General features: G+C 45.5%; 1 protein-coding gene across 8 annotated transcripts in view; it reads left to right on the top strand.

Moving 5' to 3' along the window:
• HIVEP3 (HIVEP zinc finger 3) overlaps positions 1–25309 on the top strand; it is a 244961-nt gene that overhangs the window by 152879 nt on the left and 66773 nt on the right. For 6 of the 8 annotated variants that reach the window (XM_061360605.1, XM_061360603.1, XM_061360602.1 and 3 more), the window contains 2 exons: positions 6899–6993; positions 24636–24700. The gene's annotated coding sequence lies outside the window, so the exon portion shown is untranslated. The remainder of the gene's footprint in view (positions 1–6898; positions 6994–24635; positions 24701–25309) is intronic. The other 2 variants (XM_061360608.1, XM_061360607.1) reach the window with 1 other exon arrangement.

Here is a 25309-nt window from a genome sequence, read left to right as displayed (position 1 = left end):
CCCAGAACTGCGGAGTCTCCTACACTTGTGCTTTTAGCTACTGGTTTTCATAGAAGCCACTGGAAAAATGTGCAGGACAGGAGAAAAGATGGATCTTCTGATTCCATCCAGCCCCTAGCTGAAACTCTGCAAGCTATGGGCATGGTGGAGTGCATGGAGCAGCAGACTGGGACTGAGAAGACCCAGTCCCTCTGCTTCATCCACTACAGGCAGTGGGTATGTCAGTCCATCCAGCTCCCTGATGCCTACCACTGCTATGATGGGCGCAAGTCATTCATTGTTTTGGGGTGAAAAAAGGCACAAATTATTAAGGAGCTTTCATTATGTGGACAGATCCTGCCACCAGCTTGGGATTGTTCCATGATATGGGAAATGAAACAGCATATAAAATGCTTTTTGTAGTAAATCTGCTTTCCTACCAAGCTGGACAAATGAACTGTTGAGTCTGGTTCTTCCATCCTCTGTTCCTGAAGGGATGCTGCGTGACTCTCCATGAGTCCAAGCATTAAAACACAATCCATGCACCGGGCTCACCCCACAGCCAGATTCAGGCTGGTTCAGAGGAGGCACCAGTGCTGGGAACAGCACCGTGGGGCCCCTGTGTCAGATCACCAAACCCTCTTACCACACACTTTCTTTTCCTCTTTTGGGGCTGCAGTACGTTATTGATGAGCTGGGCTCATTTGCTCCCAAAGATCCACTTTTCAGACTGTTCCGTTCGGTGCTGGGGGGAGAAGCTGATGGGAATCACCACCATAAAATGTTAATTAAATGCCAGGCAATAATTTGCAGCGAGTAAATTGCGGTGCCTGCAGTACGCTGCTGACATCTGCTCACAGACCCACTGGGCCATTAGTGACTTTGAGAGCCAGGAGAAAAACACAGGTCCGCTTCCCTTGGTTTCTACTCTTTCAGTCCAGGGCAGAGAGACCGATTATGTTTAATATTTTATAGCAGTGCATTGTTGCTATCCTTCCTGTGAGTCATTTTCCCACAAGCAACGCATGTTATTTAACCCCTTTTGAGGGTTTATAGGTGGATTGTGAATCTCTGCAGAAATGGTCTTTTATATGCTGTGTTCATGCCACTGCATTGCTGCACAGTGCCAGGAAGCAAAAGCTGCTTGAATATTCAGCCCTCTGTAGGCTTGGAGGAAGGCATAGACATCCCAAAATCATAGAATCACAGAGTGGTTTGGGTTGGAAGGGACCTTAAAGCTCATCCAGTGGACAAAGTTGCTCCAAGCCCCATCCAACCTGGCCTTGAGCACTGCCAGGGATGAGGCAGCCACAGCTTCTCTGGGCACCCTGTGCCAGCGCCTCAGCACCCTCATAGTGAAAATCACTTGGAGGTGTAGACTTAGGTTTGAAGCTCTTACCCAGGCTTCACTCTTCTTTGTGGTGGTGTTTTCCTCAATGTCTGAGGAAATGCTGCTGGAGCCCCAGATGGAGACAATGAGAATCTGCATCCTGGAAAAGTGTTTCCAACCCAATAGCGTGAGGATGTTTCTCCAGCCTTGCGATGTTTCAAGCAATGGGATGACTCTTAGTGAAGGGATTTCCAAATATTCATTCAACTCTTCCCTTTCCCCATTTTGGCCCATTCCATGAAGGTGTATGGGCTTGTGCGGGTACCTTTGGACTCTTGCTTTTCACATGCTTGCTGTTTTCCAACCCCCAAAACATCTACAGTGACTTCACTAAATGATATCTTGAAGCCTTTCCAGGTAACTTGCTAATTGTCTTGGGGCATTCCTTGTGTTTTCTCTGTGCTTCTGACCAAAGAACGCGGATCTGTGCACAATTCTTTATATTCTTTTACTGTTTTTCAGCAGGCCTCCTGCTATACAACATCATGGGTTTGAGGACAAAAATATACACTCGTTTCATTTAAATAACTGCAGTGGAAACTTTCTATGGAAAGAAGGTACCCCAAAAAGCCCCTGAAAGAACAAAGTGATTGCCTTACAGAATTACTTCCTTTTGCTGCATTGTTTTCCATTTGCATCAGCCGTTTGTCTCCTTTGGGCTGTGCAGTTGTGGTTCTTTGGTGTGTCATCCAGCAAAAGTAGAGCAGAACTTCTGTGCACAGAAGAGATTTGATGCTGTTATTTTCCCTCTCCCATAAAAGCAAGCCCCCCCCCCCAATCTGTGCTTTGTACAAACTGAGTCTGTGCCATGAGTGGAATTGAGAAATCACAATTAGTCTTGGGCGCTGTGCTCAAGGTTATGCTTTTGTGTTGTCCTTCAGATGAAAAGGTTGAAGGAAGTGAGTGGTAGCATAGAAATTGCTGGTCTGTGAGAGCTTCAAGGCCACGGAGATGAGAATACTGTGGCATTTCAGCATGTGCAGTGCAGTGATGCTCTTCTGTTGGAGCTCATCTTGTTGTAGGGTAGCTGTATCAGGCCTTACAACCCTCCAAAGATTCTGGTTCCTACTGTGGACCTCAGTGTGAGCGCACAGACCACTGCAGGGAACTGCAGGAGGTGTCATCTCTCCCCTCGCTGCTGATGGGGTGAGAAGAGTGGTGTGATCTTTCTGGTTGCTCGCTCTTGGGAGGAGCCTGGGCATTTGTATTTTGGAGGTTGGAGAATGAAACTCTTCATTTTGCACTCATTAAGCAAAGGTTTTTATCCTACTGAGTCACTGGGACATATGTTTGGCCATCTTACTTTTTACTGGAATAACAGCCTAGAAGATGGTTTCTTCTCAGGGATGGAGGCCAGCGTTCTGCAAAGAGATTCTGTTTGCTTTTCTACACTCTTTTCTATAGCTGATTACATCCTAAACTTAAGCCCCATGCACTCTTGGTTCAATCTTAGTTCATAGCCTCACTCCACTTCCTTTAGCTTGGCATGAGTACTTCTGCTCTGCAGAAGTGTCAAAAAGTTAAAGTCCCCAACAATTCCCCATACTTATGACTCTCTATGCTCCTCTTAATGATTTCTAAAGGCACAGGCCATGCTTCTTAACTTCTACAATACTGAAGTAAAATAAACCCACCAAGCACCAGAAATGTGCCATGTGAACAGTTTTTCTGTTGTTCCTGGTACGCTGTTGATAGGGCTGTAGGAAAGATGAATGAGGAGCTGTAGAGGCTGCCATAGACACTATGTCATGCTTGACAGCAGAGTTCTTTTCAGAACATTTTGTTTATAATGTGTATCCAAAACTTGGGAAAGGGGGGGCTGCCCATTTCCTGAGGGTCTTCGAATCAAGACATCACAGTGCTGGTGATGCTGAACCTATTTGTTGCATTGTGTGGGCTGCAGAGGTGGTTTCGTACCACCTTTTTGCTGCAATTCTTGGTTTGAGCTTGCAGTTCAAACCAGTTCATACCTGATGAGTAATTGCCCAGATGAGAAAGACAAGACCTTCTGGTCTCCTTGGTCGTACAAAAAGCTGTCTAGAAGCTCATAGCTTAATTGATAGTAATCGGCCTTATGAGAATATCATAGAATCCTAGGCTGGTTTGGATAGGAAAAGACTTGAAAGCTCATCCAGTTCCAACCACCTGCCACAAGCAGGGATACCTTCCACTAGAGGAGGTTGCTCAAATATGGAATATAGAGCCTGATAAAGGTCAAAAAGTGTATATTTGGAGGAGAATGCAGGGAAGTTTTCTTCTCAGCTACTAATGTCTGATATCCAGACTGCTGGACTTGTTTTTCCTTTCTGTACTAGCTTATGACTTGGAGTATCTTATGCTAAAAGTGCATCTTGATCACCTCAGACCACAGCTTCTGCATGGCTTCTTGCTTCCTGCCTGGGAATGTGAAAATAAATGGTGATGGTTGGTTTAGGAGAGGTTCATGGGAAACAAAGAACCAGCTTGGGGGGATTGTCTGTTTCCCCAAAACAAGAGATCAGTGCTAAAGGCAAGCTGCTTTCACCTGGAAGCACCAGCTCCCCATGGGTCAACAGAGGTAGCCCAGCCTGGCTGTGTGGTCAGTCCATCATTATGTGGCTTAATTTAATTTCCCTAGAAGATGACAAGAAAGTCCTGGTTAGGCATGATCTTAATCTTGACATTGATGTTAATTAATCCTGATTCATCGTTATACGAGTATGAGGCCAGGCAGGAAATGAGCAAAAAGCATTACTGAGAAAAAAAGTAGCTCTGATTTCACACTTGAGGGTGTGGGGAGGGAAAGCTTTGAAGATGCTATGTTCTTGCTGCAGTATAATATATTAACTTTTTGGGTTTTGGCTCATGAAGTACACTTTTCCCTCACCCTTAGAAGATTCGGATGTAATTAAGCTCAGAAGCAATGGCCCTTTCCAGCTCTTTCCTGTCAGCAGAGTGAAATAGCACACCAGTGGTGGGTCTGATTTTTCTTCTTCCTAGCGGGTAAATACCCACTACAGAAATGTAGTCCCTCAGTGCTGTTACCTCCCGAGATTCGCAGCTTTGCTGGTACCTGTTCTCAGCTGCTGAATCAAGTCTCTGGATGCTTTCAGCTGCTCGTTTAAATAGCTGCTTCTTATCCTGCAAGTCTGCTTGGGATGCAGCACCTAAATCTCCCCTGTTTAAATTTAAACCCATCACCTCTTGTCCTATTGCTACAGTCTCTGATGAGGAGCCCCTCTCCAGCATCCTTGGAGCCCCCTGCAGACACTGGAAGCTGCTCTGAGGTCTCCACGCAGCTTCTCTTCTCCAGGCTGAACAGCCTCAATTTTCTTGCGCTGTGAAGGAGATGTGCCAGATGTCTCCATGCTAGGCTAGTTGTGTGATTTACAAAGTTGTTTTCAACCTGAAATGGAGATTTTTCATCTAAATGGTTTTGCAAGCTTTTATACAGCAAAAAAGGAGAAGCAGCAAGGCCCTTTTCTGCCTGAATAGGATGGCTGGAGCAGTGTGTTGCCCAGGGTACCTGATAGTACCACCACATAATGTAAAGTCACAGGAGCAATGAGCCTCCTCTGCCTTAGTGAGCACAGCTTGGCTGGGATATGAATTTGTAACCTGTGTTCAAACTGCTTTCACAGAGTCATTGCTTGGAGATAGAGCACGCATCCTCATTGGAGAGGGTGATAACAGCTGCTTTATCCCAAGTACCTGGACAACTGCTTCCACCCCCCTCCCTTTTCCCTTCTAATCTGATATTCTCTGTTCAAAATCGAAAAGGGACAGATGCCCCCCCAGTTAAGATTGATGTTAGTTATCAATATAAATCTGCCTGCTATTTCATAGGATGCTCCTGAGCTAAACTGGGGTAAAGGCTGGAGCTTCAGTTTGTCAAAGACAGCATAAAGAAAATCTGTTAAGATGTTTATGTACCAGCAAGGGGGCAAGGCCAGCATTTATTCCCACTGTCATTTCAGCTCCTGTGATTACAGATGCTCTGAAGAAGCCTTTGCAGTAGAGGAGTGAAACAGCATTAATACTCTGCTAAAGCCAGGGGAGTTTTGCACTGGGTAGCGTCACTGTCTGCTTCTGAAATACTCTCTTTACTGTTATTGCTTTTATTACTGTTATTATTATTATCTTCCTATTGAAATGAAAATTCACTTCTGATGAAAGCATCTGTAGTACCTGTTCGAGCCCTGAATTTTCCTAGCTTGTCTATAGCCAGGTGGCAGCCAGGGCTTGACGATGCTTCAGTGAGCCCTAGTTTGGTCTCTTGAGAGCACTGGTGAAGATCTCAGCAGGTAGCAGAGGCTGTCTGTTCACTGGGTGTGCAGAGGGATGACTGTGCCTGGACCACGCTCTCCCTGTGCCTCTCAAGGGAAGGTGTGAGACCCTTTGCCAGCCCAGGTGAGGTGCCTGTTGCAAGCCACCACTGTAGCATCAGCATCCTGCCAGACTGGGACAGCACCTTCTTACACATTTATTTTTGCACTCAGTGGAAATTGCTAGCAGTATTTGCTTTCACTCCTCAGCCATCACACTCCTGCCCTCCAGCCCCATCGGTATTCTGGGCAGGTTACTTCTAATGAGGAATCAGTGCTGTGAGCATTGCTGTTGCAGTCTTTCACCTGCTAATGGGGATTTTGCATGTCGTGGGAAGGCAGAGTAAAACTGTTCTGAGATCCTATTATGTACTGACAAAAGCAGTGAATATGCAAATAGCTGAGTGAGACCTCTATTGAATATACTTTAATATTTCCCTAAGCAGAGATTACACCACTGGACAAGGCTTTTCTTTTATTGTGGCAGATCCTTTGTATGGCATTGGCACATGACTTGGTCTCTTCAGGTCTCTTTCTTCTCCATAATCCTGATATACTACTACTCTTTCCCCTACTTGGTCTGCATAGATAGACAGCAGTGGGGAAAGATGGGTTCCCTGTGTGGATCATGTGGTGAATGGGGCTTCAACTGTCATAATGTACTTCTTCCCTTAGTCAGGAAACTCTTCCTAGTGTCTAACCTGTGTTCCTGGTGCAGTTTATGACATCAAGTGCCACTCTTGACAAGCCAAGAGGATAGTTTATTCCATTCTCCTGTGACCCTGTTGATGTGTTTGAAGACCGTTCCGATGCCTCCCTGTTGTCTTTACTGTTCAGTCCAGATGAATGTGATTTTGTTTCACTGATTTTTCCAGGCTGTGCTTTCTCAGTCTCTGATCATTCTCACTGCCTGCACTGGGACTTTCTCCAGAGCTTTATGGAAATGTGGTGTCCGATATCAGAACTCCAGCTGTGCTACATAAATGAGAAGTTCCTTGGTGAAAAGTTCACCTCTGTATTGCAGCGTGACGGTTGGTTTTATTGCAGTAACGTGACTGTGTTCAGCTCCTGTTCAGTTTGTGATCCATGGTATTCCTGTGATCCTTTTCCCCCCAAAAACCCAACTTTGTGAGCTGATGATACTTTCCCTTGCCATTGATGACTCCTGTCTTAGCACTGCTCATCCATCATTCCTGAATTGTCTTTCTCCTTGTTTTTTTTCCAGACCATTTCTACAATTTATCAAGATCATTTTGAATCCTAATCCTGGCCTCCGAAGTACTTGCAGCCTGTCCCAGCCTGGTATCAGCAGCAATTGTAGTAAGCATACTGTGTTCCATCACTCAAATCAGTCTTAAAGATGCCAAATCGTGCTAGAGCTAGGACATCTTGGGCACCCCCTCGATGCGTCTTTCCCTTTGGCAGTGCACATTGTGGCAGCATCCTGCAATGATGCATTTGCCTTGCAAAAGGTACAAAAGGCAAAGCTGGGATGATGAGATTTGTATCCCAAAGAAAGAGATTTTCATCAGCCCTCTTGAAGATCTGTAATGAGAAATTTGCCATAGGATCATGGAATCCCAGACTGGTTTGTGTTAGAAGGGACCTTAAAGCTCATCCAGTTCCAACCCCTTCCACAGGCAGGGACACCTTCCACTAGAGCAGCTTGCTCCAAGCCCCATCCAACCTGGTCTCTCATAATTAACAGGGTGACTCTACCTTTTCTGTAGTTTGAAAGAGCAGAAGCTGTGCTTCCTTTGAAAACAGGTAACTTTTCCCCATCTATTTGTTGCAGTTTTCTTTTTTGCCTTTGTGCTCAATGGAAAACCCACCTCCTGTTCACATTCTGTAGTGTCCCTTTTGCAAATACTTCTTTAACAAAGAGTTTTTGGGGCTGAGATCCAGAGGAAAGGAAAGCAGATGCAGTTTGTTTCATGCCTTACTAGCCAAGGAGTCAGTTGTGGGTGATGGTGGGGGTGTGTTGGACCTGCTGTGGGTGGCAGCAAGGCTATGTCCAAGTTGATGTCTATGTCCTTTGCTTGCATTTTCACCCTCTGGCTCAAACACTGTGTTTCTGTGCCAGTGAACTATCACATAGGTTCATTTTGGTGCAGATGGCAAAAGGTGTAGTATTCCAAGATTTAGGAATTTCTGTGGGGCCTGATAAATGCAGCTTTATAGACCAAGCTCACATATATAATGCAAGGGGCAGAGCCAGCTGCTGCCCACAGTGGCCAGAAATACAGTGGATGGCCACTGCTTATGTCCCTGTCACTGTTGAACCAATAAGAAATGGAAACAAAACCGGTGGATGGACCCCAAAGGAAATGAGTTGCAAATGAACTCAAATGAGAATTAGTTCCTTGGTTTTCCTCTCAAAGAGGAGTGTGAAGCTGGGGTTTGTTGGTAGCTGCATCTAAAAGTATAACTGTTTGTCAGAACAGCTCTCGGTTTCAAACCTCATCGGCTCTGTGTCATTTGCTGTTTCTGGAAAGTTAAGCTTAAATGGGAAAACATAACCTCTACCTGCCATTCTCCTTGGAATCCAGAGCTATGACCGTGAATTAGGGTTTCCAGCACCTCTGCCATAGGGCCAGAAATACTGCTCCCATGTTGCAATGGGGTAAACTGAGGCACAGGAGGCCGGTTTTGTGTTGGGCTCATAGAATGAGCTGGATGAGAAATGCTGCTTCTTATCCCCTCCTCTGTGACCTGTGTGTCTTTACCAAAGTTCCAAGAATATGAGAAGAAATGAAATGCTGTGAACAAAAACTTGCAATTTGATATTTTCAAGGACTTTAACTACATAAAACTGATTTACTTTGGAGGAAAAAGCCTTAAATATCCCTGTAGAGAGTACATAATGTGAATGATTTTGTATTTATTCATTGCATTTCACTGAGTGCATGAAATCTTTCCTGACCGTAATGGAATTACATTTTGGATGTGCTGTCTAGTACGGTGGTGTTAAAAGCAGGTGCACAAAGGGAATTCTTTCTGGAGAGAAGGGAAAAAGGCTTCTGATACCAGTAAATGATTCCTACTACTGCAATAATCCTAATCAGATTAATTAGGATTAATTTAGCTGTCTGGCTTTTAATTATGTGAAACAAAAGCACATCTAAGGAGTTTTGTTTGAAATCTTGATGAGTTTTAATAGTAGTTTTGACTTTTTCACATGGGGCAGTGTATAAATCTCAGGCTGGTTGGGCTTTCAGGGAGAATTGTGTTGTATCCAGCATTTAGAGCCAGCCATTAGTTCTCCATCTCCTCTTGCATGTTGTGTTGTCAGTAAATCCATCTCCTGTCACCTTTCCCGTATTGCCCATCTGGAGTTGACCCAGATACCCCTGTGTTAATGTCTTTGAACACGTTTCTTCTCACAGCTTCTTTTTTGAGGTTGATCCCAAATGTCCCCTCAGGCACTGCCTAGTTCTGCTCCTGATCCTCTGGTATGGCCAAACCCCTCATCTGCAGAGCACACTTGCCCCATCCCACACTTGGCTTTCCCTCTCTGGAGCAGTCCCTCTGTAATTTTCCACTTGGGTCTCACCAGAAGCCATATCTTTTCTCACTTGCATATGCCACTGACTTTTCCCATCACTTTTTTCCCTCCTTACTGTTTTCCATTTCTGAAAAGCTGTTCTGATTTTCACAGAACAAAACAAAACTGTATGGCATTGCATATGTGCCTGCCCATATGTATCCGCGTATAGCGAAGGTTGGAGAACAGTAACTGTCAGAGGAGGTAATTTTCCATTACATTCATCCCTCTATTCTCATTTTATACTTATTCCTTGAAAGCTTCAATCAAAATATTAAGATGGCTTTGAGTTTTGCAAGTCTGAAAGACCAGATTTTTCCTGTGTGGATGCTATGACCATTACTCTACATCTTTATCAGTTAAATCATAGAATAGTTTGGCTTGGAAGGGACCTTCAAAGGCCACCTAGTCCAAACCCTCTGCAATGAGCAGGGACATCTTCAACTAGTTCTTCCTCACATCCAGCCTGAATCTTCCCTGTTAGTGTAAACCCATCACTCCTTATCCTTTCGCAACAGGCCCTGCTAAGAAGTACCTCTTCATCTTTCCTATAGGCCCCTTTTAGGAACTGTGGAAAAGTATTTGCTCTTGGCACAGATTTCATTATCTGCAATGGTTTCTGGTGGATACCTGAGGATTAGATGTCCTCTCAAGTCCTTGTGTCAACTGGGGCCTATTTCAAGGGAAAGGCACCCTATGGTGTTGGTGCAGTGATGCACCCTGCTGCCAAGGGCTCTTTTCCTTTCCTTTTCCATTACTTTACTGGTGCAGAAGAGTGTACTGCACTGCCAGATCAGGATATGTCAAGTCTTTGCATGGTTTCACAGCAGCAACCAAGAGTTCACATTGCATCAGCATCCGTTTCAGAGCCAGGGTTAGCTATCAGAAACCAAAACCCTTTCCCAAAATACACACAGCTCTTTCTTTTCACTTTTTACGGGGAAATATGCCTTTATTTCCAAAATCTTTATTGTCTCATCCCTTTGCATTCCTGTCTTTAATCCTGGTATCTCATTGAGGTGTTAAGACTCCTTTTGTACTTCCCCCCCTCCTTTTGTTTTCAGTCTTTGCTCTTAGCTTGGTGGTGTGCAGTAATCCTAGTGCAGGGTGTGAAGTGCCTCTCCACAGAGGAGGGTGTATCGTTGCTTTTATGTCACCCTTTACCAAAGTAGAGAGGAGATGGTTTTTCACAAGGTAACACACGCTCTATTTTAAGCTGCTTCTAAAAATGAAGCTGGTGTTGTGGCAGCAATGGTTTATATTTTAATTGGGGATGTTTTCTTAGGGAATGATTCATGAAGAGTGGAGCTTTCCTACCTTTACCCTGGGGTGAAACAACAGAGGTGAGTTGCTGATTGTACAGAAAGGTCTACGTGGCCATGAGGACTTTTCTGATTAGCTCTACAGTCACTGGCTTTGCCCCCAAGGCTGAAATGTCACATTAAACTCTGGACCAGGTTTTTCTTCTTTAGGTGTCTGGTAGCTAATACAGCGCATTCTGTATGTGGACAGTGTCCCAAAGTGCTTTGGAGAGTTGATGCATTGTCACATCAAATGAGAAATAATGACTAAGGGAAGTAATGAGGAATGAGATGGCTCCTCTGGGAAATAAGGTGGAGATTTAAAACTTGTTGCATGTGCTCAGAGCTACTGGGAAGAAGTAGAAGAGCCAGATACTGGGTGAGGAGGTGGAGCAGGGCATTACAGAAGTATCTAGAGAGCAGAAGATGACTCTGCCTTCCCGCACTGTCAATGAATATCCCAGCATGTTGGGGGAACCAGCTTCCTTGCTGGGGAGACACAGAGGAGAGCTATTACTTCAAGCGATGACTGTACTGGTATCCTTGTGTACCACAAATGGCCAAGAACTCCTGGCCATGTGGAGATGTGCACGTCTTGCTGCTAAACAACAGGAAAGCAGATCAAAGAAATGCAAGGTTGTATGATGATGTACATAAACCCACAGTCAGATCCTGTTCTCTTTGAGGTCAAAGCCCTCTTGGTGTCAGAGAATTGGGCGCTAGTCTGTAATCTTGCACCTCCTCTCCTTCTCATATGAATTTCAGAGCTCTGAACCCTTAAAACCTCTTGCTTCCTAGAGCTTTCTATGGTGGCATTAACCTGCAGCACGTTGCAATGAAGTAGTGATCCTCTTGTCTTCCTGGAAGAAGTGATGAGGATCCAGCACCCAATTCAAGGGAAAGACTGCAGCATAGGAAGTGGGAGGAAAATATCATAGCTTGCTTAAAGCATGATTCTTTTGAATGGAAAAAGAGATGCGTATCATGATGAAGGGAGGCAAAACAGGACGTCTGGGCTAAGCTCTGATATGGGCTTGTCTTGCAACACTTCCCAGGATCCTGTGTTTCAGCTGTAATACAGGAACGATGCACTTCTATTTTTGTGGGGCCGTCTAGGATTCGCTGGTGTTGCACTTGGGATCCTGGGCTAAAGGAAGCTGTTAGAAATGTGTTGTTTCAAACTGGCAGTAGGGATAGGAGCAGAGGGTCACATTAGGCCTAATTCTGATTTTATTTACTGTGCATTTCAGGAATGGCTGCCTCAAAGACAGGAGTCACCCCAGTGCAGAAACAGTTAAATAAAAGCCCAGTTGTTATCAAGGCAAAAGCATGCAAGGCAGGACCTTTGCTGGGACTGAGCAGAGGTGTATTGTTTTTACTTGCAAGCATACGGGCTTCTTAACCTGGTGTTTCCTTCATCTGTCTTCATTAAGGAAATGACAATTGGAGAGCAAATGAAATACCCCAGGGAAATAAACCCCCTTCAACTGCTGATTAGATCTGCCCAGCACTACAGTGCAGCCGTTTCAGACAAGTTTGTTCCTTGCGTTGCCCTCGGTGGTGGGAACAAGATCATCTGCAGAGCATCAAAGCCAGTGAGCGGGTGAGATAATGAAACCAGTGAACAAGTGGGAAAAGCCCCGATCTCCCCTGTCTGTGCTGGAATGAAGAGGTTTAATTAGCTCACTGGATACAGGGGAGTGTCAATGATAACGTTTGTGCCCCCAGTGCTGCTTGGTCAGGGGCTGAAGCAGTGCAGGAACTGGGGGAAGTCCCATTGCCCCTGCCAAAGTGTTAATCCCAACATGAACGTCCCATTCTCTTTTGGAGAGGAGTTTCTCCGTGGCAGCCTGCAGGGCCATCGGGTAAGACATGGGATTGTGTGTTCTGGCAATGTGAAATAAACACCCTTTCATATAATGGCATTCATTGAGCATTGTGCCATCATGACACAAGTCAGCCCGGGGCTGGGGAAGTTTCCTCCTTTTGCAGCTCAGCAAAATATTTATACAGTGTCTTCTAGTAAACCAGTTCCTCTGTGCTGCTGGGGGAAGCAGGTCTGGAGCTGGTCTTAATGTCTGACCTTGCTTTGAGTCCCTCCTAAACCACGGAGCAGCTCAGCTCGGTTCAATCTGCCAGCCAGATGGAGCAGCTACCAAATTTGCTTCCCTCTTAGGTTTACTTTTTAAATTGCTATAATAGGCCTGCAGATTTATTGTTGCTTTAAGGAACTGGAACAGAGCTTTAAAAGCAGCAGCCCACATACCCAGTCCTCCAGCCGGGCACTGGGGAGCTAAGAGGAGAGGGAAACTGCAGGGGCTGATGGTTGCGTTGTGTTGAACTTTGAGTCTTGGGTGCTATGCACTCTGTGGTTATGAAGCCCTGCTGTTGCTAAGAATAAAATAATCCTCTTTTTTTTCCCTTTTTTGCCTTTTTTCAGCTTGTTTTCAGTATTTAAGAATAACATTTAAAAAATCTTGGTACTACAAAAAAAAACCAAACCCCTATGGATTTTGTCATTGGTGGATAGCCAGATGTGGGTATTGGAATGTCAACTAGCTTGCAAAGGATAGAAGTATGCCTTTTTCTATTGCCCTTTGACTTTCAGCACTGTAGTGTCTCCAGGACCAGAGAAAATAGCGATGGTTTCTGGCTCCCACAGTGTCACAGTCAGCCTCTGCAGCCCTCAAAACCAGTTGCAGCCAGCAAGTTTGTGTAAGATGTATAGGAGGCTGATTGAGAAGAGGCACGCTTCCAAGAACCCGCTGTGTTTTGGTTTGTGTAAGGTCTACAATTTAAAATATGTTTTTGTTACCCCACATAGATCTCAAATAGTAATTGTAGGTGGGGAATTACAACATCTATGGCTGGTTTTAGGAAGGGCCCACAGAGATGCGTTCTTGGCTTGTGATAGTCAGGGTATTTCTCATTGATGTTTAGGCAATGAACCTCGACAAAGTAAGCATCGAAAAAAGGAACAGAATCTTAGAAGAGAAGAAATCAATCACTGGAACATCTTAGGTGAGCACTGCTGCTTCTACCACCATTTGTAGTCTTTAAATCAAGACTGTTTTCTGTTTTCTTGAGAGATACTGGAGCTCAAGGGCAAGTAATAAGCTTGATGTAGAAATGTCTGGGAAGTTCTGCAGCCTGTGTTTAGCAGGAGGTCAGGCTTCATCATTTATCATGCTGTCTTCTGGTCTTAACATTTGAGGATCTCTGAAGACCCTTTTAATCTTCCTGGAAATGCTTACTCTGAAATATCAAGGGCCTTGACTACAGCCTGTTTTCCTGCAATCCTGTATCTTGCAGTACCCCCCAGATGTGAGCATGAATGTTGTCTGCTGTTCAGTCTCAGGCTAAGAATAGGAACTACCAAGTCAAATGCTAGTCTGACTGCACACCAGTTCATTGGTGCTAGGATGTGGCATCACAGAATAGCCCATGGAGCCCTCAGGCCCCCATAGGTCATAGTATTTAGTTTGTGAGCTGTGCAACAGCTCACTGTGAAAACAAGTAAACTCTTGTGCATCTATCATGCACCTCATATAGTTTTAATTTAACACTTCTGCATCCAAGCTTCAACTTCCCTCTTGTTTTGAATGATCTCTTTTATTATTAGTGGTATTTCTGGGGGCCCTTCTCTTAAACTCCAGTTTTGGTTGTAAGAATGACACATCCTTCGACTGTGGGCAGGAACAGCATCTTCCAAACTGACTTTTAGGAGAAAAGGAATCAAAAAAGGCATGTTTCTGTCATTCTGGGGGTGTGGTCAGATTGCTACTTGTGTGCCCAAGCATCTTCTCTCTGCAATCAAAGCAGGGCCACATTTATGGCCTTCCTTCCCCATAATCCTGTTGTTTATGAATGAATGCAAAAGGCTCAAAGAGGAGTATTTTGCAAAGCAGAAAACCAAGGTCATAATTGGGCTTCTACCCAAATGGCCAATTAATTGCTTGGGTTCCTTCAGCTTTGGACCCTCTTGGTTTAGGGTGAGCAGATCTGGTAGGCAGTGAGGCCTTATGAAGCCTGAAGGATGATTCAGCATCTTCCACCCCTGCTCAGGTCAGGCAATTGGTTCTACACCATTCTTGCAGCACCACCTTCTGGTGTGCAGCCCAACACGGTGGAGGAGCCACGGGTGATGCAGTGTGCGTGCCGGGAGGTGTGCAGAGAGATGCTCTTCGCTCACTGCAACCTGGAAACGGAGGGGAGAATCTCCTGGGTAGCTCGTGGTCAGCTAAAGAGGTGGTGGAGGAGTTGGGGAGAAATCTTAGCAACCTTCATGGTGTGTTTCTCTGCAGGGTGTCTGAGCCCTCAGGGTGCTGTATGTTGCGCACCAGTAGGCAGAGTGCACAGGAGGCGTGGGACCACATCCTGTTGCCTGCTGCGGGGCACACCCCATGCACCCAGAGCACAGGCTGCAAGCAAAAGGAAGCATGCAGGGGGGATTACTGCTCTGCAGGCTGCTGTGCAAGGGGTGAGCAGCAGATCCCATAGCTACCTGCCCTTTCGCATCAAGCCGCAGGTTAGTTCTGTCCTGCTGCACCTCCTTTGCCCACCCTGGTGGCGCGAGGGTTGTTCATTTAATGACTTGCTCTTGCAGAAGTTGTAGTGTTATTGGCTTGCAACGGGGCTGGTGTGGCTGAAAGCTCATCTGGGTGTTTCCCACTATGTCAGTTGGTCTATTTAAAGACAGGAACTCTTCCTCCAAACCTGGCCTCGCTGTTTCTTACATTAACGGGAGATCTCTGCGCTCCCCTCATTAACAAGACTGGGGCTGTCTCTTCAGGGGCATGCAGAAACCTCATCCAACACCTTTTTTTGAACCTGTCCCCCTCTGTTTTATACCTGTCCCGACATAACTGCCCTGTTCAGCTGCTGAGCAGATGAAAGACAGCCTCTGCTATCTGCTGCCTACAGCCAGTGACTGGTGTCTGCAGTGACAGCAGTCATAAACCAGACCTACACCAGTAAATGGTTGGCTCTGTTCCTGTCAAGGCCTGTAGCTATTCTTTTTGTTTGCCTGCGAATGCTCAGGCATAAAGCAGGAATGCTGGCCCTGTAATAGGTTTATTTTCTTATATATATATATCTTTTTAACCTTTTCTAAAGAGGCTGGAGGCAATTCCAGACTTGCCTCTTCTACAGACATTGTTTAGCAGATTGAGGGTAAGGTAGAGAGAGAAGTCTTATTATAACACCCGGTGCTTCTATAGCAGTTTTAGCAGGCAGTCCTTGGACACAGCAAAACCAGCTTGCTATGGGATAATCAAGGTGGGCTTTGTGTTAAGGTGGAGGTAGTTGTGGTTTGTTTTCAGCAGCCCTGTCAACAAAGAGTTGCTGCTTTAGTGCTGTGCTTTGTAGATGGTGTTTTGCAAACTCTGGTTGGTTCTCTGGGACACAGCAGCAAAGCCCGTTGTGAATCCACGTGTGAGGAGTGCGAGATGTAACCAAAGCATCTGGACTCATAAACGCCTCCTGTTATTTCTCACGCTGATAAGGCTTGGCCAGGAGGAGAGGTGAATGCGGGTGAGAATCCATTTAGCTGAAAGATGTTAGTTTTAAGGTTGTTTTGTTTGGTTCTTTTAAAGTAGCCACTTAATCAAACGTTCAGATGTATATAGCGGGTTGTGATCTTTGACCAGAGGATTTCTTGCCTGCTTCCAAACACTGAGGGGTTTTGTGGTCTCTTAGCTGTTTAATCAGTTCATCTTCAGTGGGATTTTTGGAAGCATTCTTTCTCTTGAGGCTTTGCAAAGCAGGAGGCACACAAGTGATTTCTGGATCTAGGTTCTCTGCAGATTTAATGGCTGTTATTTTAATATCTTAGAAGAAAGTAACCTGCTTTTAAAGAGAAAAAAAACCCACCCAAATTGGAAGTGTTAATGAAAATCTTGGTCCATTTTTTCTTGCCAAATGCATTTAAATTCTTTTTAAATATCACCAAATAAACAGTTTGAAGCCTAACTAATTGCTGTTGAGCCCTAAGCGTTAAGCAGAAGGCATATGATCTCAGGGTTCCTGCATGACTATGCACAAGGATAGATCCACCTTCTTTGCTAGGGATGTGGGACCATGCTTTGAAAAACATTTATTTGCCTGGAAATCTTTCCTATTCGACCTCCATATCATTGCCATAATGCCATTCCAACTCAAAGCCCTGATGAGCTCAGTTGTGAAGTGCTGAAAGATATTTTAGAAGTGTCTCTGCTCAGCAGTGTGAGCTCATTTCTGATTAAACAGAAGTTCACACTTTATTTCATTAGAATCATCGTAATAAAGGTACACATAATTGGCTGATTCTTAATTCATTAGCTATCAGAAACAAATTCCAGAAGTCTATTAGGATTAGAAAGTGGAGCTTTGTGTCACTGAAGTGGTCTTGTTCTCCTGATCTATATTAAGATGTCATTTTGCTTATGGCTTTGATATGTTAGGATAATTTATCTGGTCGGTGGATATGATAGCAGCATATATCACTGTAGCGATGGGACAAGGGGTGATGGGCTTAAATTTAAGGGAAGTTCAGATTAGAGATGAGGAAGTTCTTCCCTGGGAGGGTGCTGAGGCCCTCATTTGCCCAAAGAAGTGGTGAATGCTCCATCCCTGGCAGCGTTCAAGGCCAGGTTGAACAGTGCCTTGGGTGACATGGTCTAGTGCGAGGCACTACAGCCCATTGGAAGCAGCAGATGCCAGTGAATATACGGTCTCACTGCAGCCCTGTGCAGCAGTCAGGGATGGGGAATTTTTGATTGATACTTTAATCCAATAGGATTTAGAAAAGTGGAGACGAGACTCTCTGGTGTGGAGGATGATCCTGTTTGGGGTGGTGAAGATGTGGAAAACCCTGCTCTGGATTTTCTCTCATTCCCTAAGTGAGTGCCAGTGCTGTGGATTCCTGAGGAACAGGTTTATGAGGGGAAAAACCAGACTAGATGGACACAGAGCCCATGGGGTCCCTGTGTAAATATTTGCGTTCACCTACAAGAACAATCTGTTAACAAGAGGCCAATCACCTGGAAATTAACCAAAACACATTCTGGTTCTCATTAAATGCTGCTTCATTTCACTGGCATAAGGTATATTTTTGTATGTGCATACAAGGGCGTTTTGTAAAGCTTGTGATGACAAGGAAGCAAACACTGCCCAGACTTGATTCTTTTCTTCCTACAAAGCTGACAACATTCCCTCCAAACTCAGCCATGGTTTTTCTTTCTTTCCTCTAAAACAAATGTAGATCTTGATTTAAAATGAGTTCTGTGGGTTTTGTGACTTGCTTGGCCTCTAAGGGCAGTATGAGGGCTCGAAAATGAGACATTTCCCTCTGCATCCCCATGCTTTTGGTGTGAGGAGCACCAGGGTCTTCCAACAATGACATATCTTCACACCCTTTGTAGCTGCTTGCACAGAGCTGTGCAGCTTGTCATTTGGACTCAGGGATGCTCAGATCTGTGTGTGTGTGCCCAGACATCTGTAGGATAGATATTATCCTTTCAAAGTGAGGTTTGGGGCATGTTGCTGGGGAGGAGGAACTGTACGAGCTGCACCATCTCTAGCAGCTGGTTCTGCTTCCATCTCCTCAGCTCAATGCGCGGTGTTTCAGCAGCTCCATGTTGCCTTGAGAGAACGTTTGCCTTGGGAAAAGCTGTGTAAATGAAACTGCCTCTTGTACCCATTCCCCTGCCACGTAAGGAAAACACAGCTAAGTCTTTATCGAGGAAGCTCCTCAGGATGAGGGTGGCATTGGGGACACACAGGTGCTTGCTCTGTGTGTGTCATCTGCTCTTTTCCCCACCATTTCAGTTACGTGACAAAATAGAAATGACTTTCAGAATATGGTCCCAGTGAGTCAAGACTGATACTGTAAATAGGAGATTGCCAGCCTGGTGATAGGATCAGAAACTGGTTTTGCTTGTCGGGAATAGAGGGATCATTTTCTCCTCTTTCTGTCTGTCTTTTCATTGAGGATAGGAAAAACCCCATTGTCTTTGGTCCTGAATCAGTGAGGGAGGTTTTCCTTTTGGAAATATTTTCACTGAGGTTCCATGGTTTTTTTCACTGTCACTTTCAAGATCTCTTCTTTGTATTTGTCTAAATAAGATACAGACTGGCATAATACAGTGTTGGGTATTGCTGTTGTGTTCAGAAAGTAACACACTTCTTAGGAAGATCTGATGTATTTTTGTTTTTCTCATCAGGGGCTGTGCTCAGATGCAATAATTTCCCCATCTGCATCCTGCTTTTGCATCATCCTAACTCAGAGAATTACTGATGTATTTGTATTTCTTTGGTATCTTCTGTCCTTAGAGCACTTAGGAACTTGGTTAAGTCAGTGCATCACTCCCAGTGCTGGAATACCATGGATGGAGAGAGGGCAGCTGGCTGAGAGCATGCAGCAGCCTTGCACAGTACTGCAGGGCAGGCAGCAAAGAAAAACCTCCTGTCCAGCAGTGTGGGAATTTCAGGCTGTGGTTGCCCAGAAGGGCTTATGGGATCCTTAATGATCGGTCCTCGGGTTTCAGGCACAAACTGCCATCAACCTCCCAGCCTGGGGGCAGTGGTGTAGCTGCTCCTCGCGGTTAGGGCAGCCTGGATTTCCCTGCGGACCTCCTAATGGAATACCAACGTCCTCCAGATCCTGATGTAGCCACTGAGAGCTGGTGAGGTAATGACCTGAAGTGATGCAATCTTCTCGCAGCAGCAGCAGCAGCAGCAGCAGCAGCAGCAGCAGCAGCAGGGATTACCCACCTGGCATGTTGTGATCTGGGGCACTGGAGCTGCTCTAAGGTTTCCCCTTAAGGAGCCTTCTCTTCTCTAGGCTGAACTAGCCCAGCTCTCTCAACCTGTCTCCAGAGCATCTCTGCAGCCTCCTCTGGACTTGCTCCATCAGCCCCACATCCCTCCCTAGTTATTGAGCATTGTGTTTTGTTGCATAGTTCAATGTCTATATAGATATAAACGGAGGTGCAAATACATTTAGGAGTGGATGCTTCATTGCCCCATTTTGCTAAGCCTGTATAAAGAGAGAGAGCCTTATTGTGGGCTTGGACTGTAATTCTGCATGAGGATAAATGATAATGCAGCTCACAGCCACCAGAAAGCTCCACTCCCAGTGAGAGATGTTTGCGTGGAGATGTTTTCGATAGCATTTCTTTTTCTTGTTTCTGTATCCAATGCAAACTGGAAGCTTTTTGTGATGTCAGCTTGAAAGATCACTTTGTCATTTCAGTGAGTTTATACAATAATCTTGGAGACTGTTTTAATTTTATTTGGCTTAAGTTTTATTGCATTTTGCTTAATTGCTTCTGCTTTATTGTTGACGAGACAAAAAGCAGTTTATGTAATAGCTCAAAGAGTAAAATTATCAAGGAGCAGAGATGGAATTTGCATGTTAAAAGTTTCTCTTAATTGGTTTCATTGTCTTCAAATTCCTCATTTGGTTTTGTTCAGGCCTACAAACCTGCTGTGCCCTGCAGGCAGCATCAGTGACCCAGCTACGTCCTGCAAGTACATTCTGAGGGCGGGCAGAAGGATGCGTTCTCCATGATGCAGGATGTTACACAACGCATACGCATAGCCAAGGCAGCGCCTTCCTGCTTGAACCCTCTATCAGTCCTTCATTCCTGGTCACTTCTGCAGTCAGCCACGAGTAGCCTATCTTACACTTGTTAAATATACCAAAATTCCTTATTTTCCCTGTTGTGGAATGGCTTCAACCCTTGCAGTAACCAATTGCATCCTTGTGAAGCAAAACCATACAGGAGTTAACGTAGTCTGCTGTGGGGTCTAAATCATGGGTGGTAAAATCTGTGTGTGGAACACTGGAGAATGCTCTGCAAGGACTGGAAATGGATTTCATTGTTACACACAGTCATGACTTCCTTGCTGCTGCTGCTGCCTCTTTTCTGTCATTCAGTACTCCTTTGCATAGTGATTAGCTGAGCATCTAATTTAGTAGCTGCAGGCTTGCCTGCTGGGTAACCCTTACTCCATTAATTGTCATCCTGAAGCAAACAAGAGAAGAGGTTCCAAATTGGTCCCTTTTGGACAGCACAGTCCAGATGTGTGAGTAGGAGCCAGGACCTGGCACTTGCTGTGTATCACTGCAGGCTGAAAGGAAACACAGAAAGTGCTGAAACAAACTTGTTTCCATTTTGGTAGTTGATTTGGGGTCCTTTTTTGTTTCCTCACTGAGTGCTAAAATCACTGCTGGGTTACTGTGATACACATCAAAGGCAGATGAGGCACTCTGCCTGCTGCGTGGTTCTGGGTCTGGTGTGTATTTGCATAGGGCTTGATAAGATGCGTGCAGTGAGCCCAGACACCTACACATGCAAAACAGCAGCCTCATGGCCCATGCTCTGGTCTGCAGACCAACCTTGCTGCAAGGGGGCCATGGGGCTGGGTGGGATCCCCTCCTCATCCCAGCAGCTGCTTACAGGCCTTTTGAAACTGGAGCATGCTATGAGAAGCCAGCACTGAGTGTGATGTCTGATAGTTGGTCTGTTATCTGTTTCTTGACACTTTGTCCGCCTGATCTCCATTGCGGTTCATCTTTGTTCAACTTCCCGTAGTGCACTTCCTTCTGCTCCGTCCCAGCCCTAGAGTTCACCAGACGGTGCGAGGAGTCAGTTCCTCAGGGCAGGAGGAGCAGGGCAGTGACTAGCTGCAGATGCAAACCTCCACCCTCCAACTGCAGAGCAACTGAGACAACTCCTACACCAGTAAATAAAAGGAACCAGACCAATTTTCTGACCCTGAGGGCTGGTGACATGGAAGAACCTCGCTCCAAATCAGTGTCTAGGCTTTGTGTCTGCTCTCTGCAGAAGGCTGAGATTCATCTTGAAGCAAGATTCTGCTTCTCATACAGCAAAATAATCTGTGACACTCCCTATATCTGCTTGGGTTTTGCATTATACCTCTACTCTCCATTGTCCACTTGGCTTTTGCACCAGGCAAATGAAGATGTGAGCAGGCAGTGTGCAGTGACTATTGTGCACAACCCTCCCGATGTGGCTGTGTGCATCCATAGAAGAAAGGCAAGGCAGTCTCTGAGGTGAGGTTCATCAATAAGTCAGGGGAGGGTCAAAGGGAAACCATTTTCAGCTGATCTCTACAAAGCTTGCTGCCCATGAGACCAGGGAGTGTGGTATTGACTAAAACCTCATTCCCCACTGATTCACCCTGCAATTATGAGATTGAGCACAAGTCATAAACTCCATCTGAACTGTGGTTGTCCCTTCTTTTCTTTTTTTTTTCCTCTCCTGTGGTTTGAAACTATGTGCAAACGTTTTGGAAGGTTTCTCAATACATGAGTTTAACCATAAGTCTCAGCAGGGGGAACATATTATTGGGGAAAGGCAATTACTACTTTAGCTGCATGCAAGACATGTTACCTTGGACAGAATCACCATCTTGCCGATAGCTGGCTTCCCACTCTTGGTTTGGCAGGTCTGGAGCGTTCAATTCAGATGGATTTTGAAAGCATCATTATGCAGCAGTAGTTTCAAGACTAATGACTTTCTTACGCCAATGAGTATGTGAGAAGTGAAAGCAGCAGAGATTTCTGCAGTCCTGAGGAGGAGATGTGGCTGTGATGCACAGAATCCCTCTTCATAGTCACAAGCATTGAATGGTTCTTGAGGGTCAGCTTGAGCACTGCGAGAGAACTTGGGTTTCTTGAGTTTTGGTAGCAAGAAAACAGGATTAGTTTCATTAACAGTGTAAAAAACACCCAACAAACCCTCTGGAATATGAGTGGTATATTGGCATGCCCTTCCATGTCTGCAGCAGCATGGCTTCAAATCGCTGCTGCTCTTAATGATGGAAATGGTCCAGGCAGTGAGCAAGTGCAAGAGCTGGGTCTGCCTTAAAACTGTTACCAAAGCGTGCAGAGCTGAGTGTTGACCTTCAAGGTAGGAAGATACTGCTGTGTCTTCTGGATTTGTGAGTGTTAGCATTAGGAAGGGAGCTCTCAGCTGTTGTTTGTTCATGGTCTGAAGATCTCTGCTGTGCTGGGGATGCTTCCTAAGCTGCACAGCGCTTGTTGCTCCGTTTTTGTTTTGCCTTCTAGTTTCAATGGTGATATTTCTGGGAATATTTAGCTCTAAAATATGCAGATTTTGCAATAATTACTCTGTTCTGACTACTCAAATGCTTTTCTGGAGAAACTGTTTTAAGTTATGAATGGGTCATATAGGGATGCTGGGGATGGACTCTTCATTAGGGACTGTAGTGATGGGACAAGGGGTAATGGGTTAAAACTGAAACAGGGGAAGTTTAGATTGGATATAAGGAGGAAATTCTTTCCTGTTAGGGTGGTGAGGCACTGGAATGGGTTGCCCAAGGAGGTTGTGAATGCTCCATCCCTGGCAGTGTTCAAGGCCAGGTTGGACGAGGCCTTGGGTAATATGGTTTAGAGCGAGGTGTCCCTGCCCATGGCAGGGGGGTTGGAACTTGATGATCTTAAGGTCCTTTCCAACCCAAACTGTTCTATGATTCTATGAATTAGATTAGCCCATTGCACATGCCTTGCTGGCAAAATGAGAGCTACTTTTGTTTGTTAGCTTTCCTCGTCGTGCAGCTACGGGTGCCCTTTGGTGCCTGGAAAGGTGAGAAGGGAAGTTGTTGATACAATGTGGGGTGTAAGGGAAAGTTACTAAGCACAGCATCCCATCCTAGACTTTTCAATGAGCAGAGAAAGTCCCCTGGATGCTTTCCCATCTGTTTCTAGTTATATAGATCCCTGTTTATCTCTCTGAGTCTCCCCCTTCCCGTAGTATCCGAGGGTCTGACTGACATTAACAGATGACTCACAGCACATCTGTGAAAGAAGGAAGTATCCCTAGTTTAGAAATGGGGACTAACTTGTCCCACAGATGATCTGACTTGCCCAGTTTCACACAGGAAATGTGTAACCGATGTGGGAATTGAACCCAAGTCACTGGTCTTTAGCTCTGGATTTGCTTTCTTCCCCCTGCAGGTCCACAGCAACTCAGCAGATGTTGCATGTGTGAAATGGGTTTAAGAATCAAATGTGTGAATCGTGTTGGTAAATGCAGGAGTCTGTAGTTTTAAAACAAAAATTTGATGTTTCTTAAAGAAAAAAAACCCACTTTTTTATTATGATTTTAATCATTTATTTTCTAACAACCAGTTGCCACTGAGAAAGAATAAAGTTCTGAGCCCCCAACTTAAGAGGGATGTGGATCAAGTCCACAGAGATGCTGTGAGGGCTGGAGCAGCTCTGCTCAGGAGCTGGGCTGAGTCAGCCTAGAGAAGAGAAGGCTCCTGAAGGGGAGACCTGAGAGCAGCTCCAGTGCCTAAAGGGGCTGCAGGAAACCTGGAGAGGGGTTTGGGACAAGGGCCTGTAGGGACAGGTCAAGGGGAATGGCTTGAACCTGCCCAAGGGGAGACTCAGCTGAGCTCTTAGGCAGAAGCTCTTCCCTGTGAGGGTGCTGAGGCGCTGGCACAGGGTGCCCAGAGAAGCTGTGGCTGCCCCATCCCTGGCAGTGCTCAAGGCCAGGTTGGACTCAGGGGCTTGGAGCAAGCTGCTCCAGTGGAAGGGGTCCCTGCCTGTGGCAGGCGGGTGAGACTGAATGAGCTTAAGGTCCTTTCCAACCCTAAATGTTCTATGATGCTATGAAGTGTGGAGGAACTGAGTGGTTTACTTCAAACTAAATGCAAAACTGAGGACTAAATGCAAGCTTTGGAGGATGGGCTGCAGCACCTTTGTGCTGATCTGAATACTCAACATCTGAGCTGCCATGAAATCCATGTTCAAGTGTGGAGCTGTTGCCTTGTCTGCTCTGCCTCTGGCCAGGGCTGACACCAGCCAGGCTGTGGTTTCCCTTGCAGCCTTGGCCAGGAGGAGGAATACCCCATGGCACTGTGTTTACTGTGAGCGTGCACATCACCACTGGGATAAATGTGCCAGAGGAGGTGCACGCAGCCACCAAGGGCTTCTCCAGCTGTTGGGACTCAGTTTGTGTACTGTTTTGGTTACCAAGCAATCCTCTCCATCAGGGCACCTGATCTAAGTCCTCTGTGCTCACTGCCGAGATGGCATTTTAATGTATGTGCATTACGACTCTAACGGGCTGTTTCTTTTACAGACTGAGTTAAATCGTGAGCAAACAAAAGGGAGACACCATCAAAATTACAGACTACCAAGTCCACTGTAAGTAATCTCTGTTTTCTTCCCTAGTGACTTACCCTGGATGTGTGCACTGCTCTTTGCAGTGGACTCAACCTGGCAACAGAACCTGCATTTCTGTTTGGTTCCCTTTGCTTTTCTTTGATAAACTTTTGCTGGGCTGTAGTAGTGGTTTGTGTTACTGAGGCAAGTTACAAGAGGTAATGACAGGAGCTCTACTGCTGCTGCTCACTGTTTGCATTGTAAATCCCTCTGAGTCATAAATCACTTTGAAAGTCTAAGGTGGCATCTGCCCCGTTGTTCAAAGCTACAGTTGAGAACTGGTTGCGAAAACCATGATCTCCAGGTAGCAGAATGCCCTTCAGCTTCTCACCCATGTTTTGGCCATCACATTATCTGCCTTTATAAAGCATGGGGTTACAGGTTTTTTGGAAGAACTGAGGAACATAGTGTCTTTTCAGTGATGTTCCCACCAGGAGCTCCTCATGTATTAAAGAGCTTGTTTGGGTGGATGGCTGCATAGAGGTGCTGATAGTCACAGAGGGACCAGCCTAATGCTTGACACTGGTCAGCTCTTCCTCAAACTCTTTAGGTGGATTTAGTTGAGGATTGGGATTGGGAGAGACTGTGTGC

Source organism: Neopsephotus bourkii, unplaced genomic scaffold, assembly GCF_033783945.1.
Source record: "Neopsephotus bourkii isolate Nb327-2 ecotype Australia unplaced genomic scaffold, CSIRO-AGI_Nbou_v1 NB_1036, whole genome shotgun sequence".
Taxonomy (NCBI): Eukaryota; Metazoa; Chordata; class Aves; order Psittaciformes; family Psittacidae; genus Neopsephotus; species Neopsephotus bourkii.
This window is presented reverse-complemented; position numbering and strand designations above follow the sequence as displayed.